This window comes from Ochotona princeps, chromosome 17, assembly GCF_030435755.1.
Source record: "Ochotona princeps isolate mOchPri1 chromosome 17, mOchPri1.hap1, whole genome shotgun sequence".
Classification (NCBI taxonomy): domain Eukaryota; kingdom Metazoa; phylum Chordata; class Mammalia; order Lagomorpha; family Ochotonidae; genus Ochotona; species Ochotona princeps.
This window is the reverse complement of record NC_080848.1, coordinates 20,488,670-20,489,901: the sequence shown is the minus strand read 5'-3', so window position 1 is coordinate 20,489,901 and position 1,232 is coordinate 20,488,670.

Genomic DNA, 1,232 nt, shown 5'->3' with positions numbered 1-1,232 from the left:
CAAAGATGTATTTTCTGCTTACTGATATGACTTCCTAATATTTACCCACTGCAAATATTCACTGTTGAGACATGGGACCCTCAGGCTGCCAAAATTAAGATCTCTGGCATTTGTTTGTAGTCCAAACATAATAAAAGGCAAGCGTCTGTTTTTGGAAGGGGCCAAGGAAGGAGTCAGCCTTGGACCCTTCAATCTGCTCCCTACTAGTCCCAGGTCATTTTACTCCCTGCAGGATTATTTCTTAGGGGGATGGCATGTGTGTTATTTGGGAGAGAAATCTCTGCATCTGTATGAAAAGTGCTGATATCTGTTGAGATCAACCTTACAGCAAGCACACACATGTACGTTTAAAGACGGAAGGGGTTTTAATAAAGACAAACTCTGGATAATCGGTGGGCAAGGGGCATCCAGATCCGCAGGCTTTCACCTCGTGCAGTTCACTCGCTCTCCTTGGACGTTAAGTACTTCTCCATTATGCACACACTCTCTTGGCTCGGAACTGGGATAAATGCTACCCTGTTAGCTAACAGTACCATTAGTTTATATTAACGACTAATAGCTAATTAGTCATAATGTTGTGCTGTAATACTTAAGAGCATTTTATGCATCTTTTATGCCTCCAGCGTGCACTCGCACACACAGGACCCCTTCTCTTCCTGACCACCTGTTCTTCTGGCTAGTCTTACAAGTGGGGTCCGTTTGTCTAAGGAGGTCCATTCCTCCGATCAGTGACCACCACCGAGACTGTCCCACCACCGGGAGGCCTGCGGGCAGCCTGCCTTTTAGTTTCTTTAGCAAGCTCAGGCTTTTGAACGCCCACATCTCACTTCGACCTTTCTTCCTCACAGTTGCCCAAGTTTTCCCGTTACCTTTTCCTCACCACTCCGTGGAAACCAACATCCGGACCTCCCGCTCCTCCGGGTCCCCAGTCTAGACTGGGGTTTCTTTTCCGCAACCACGCATCCCTCCCCGCCTCGACCCCCGCCCGAGACAGAGCGGCGCGCATGCGCAGCGCACGGCTTTACCTGGGCGCCCGACAGTGGGCGGAGTGGGAAGGGGCGGGGGCGGAACCCGCAGCCGGCGGCGGTGTGCGCGGCCGAGCGCTCACAATGTGGCAGGAGCGAGAAAAGGTGCGCCGGAGCCGGCCCCGAGGGCTGCGCATGCGCGCCACCGCTCCCCGCGGCCGGGATGCCGGGGGGTGCGGGGGCGGGGCTGAGAGAGGCGTCGGATCA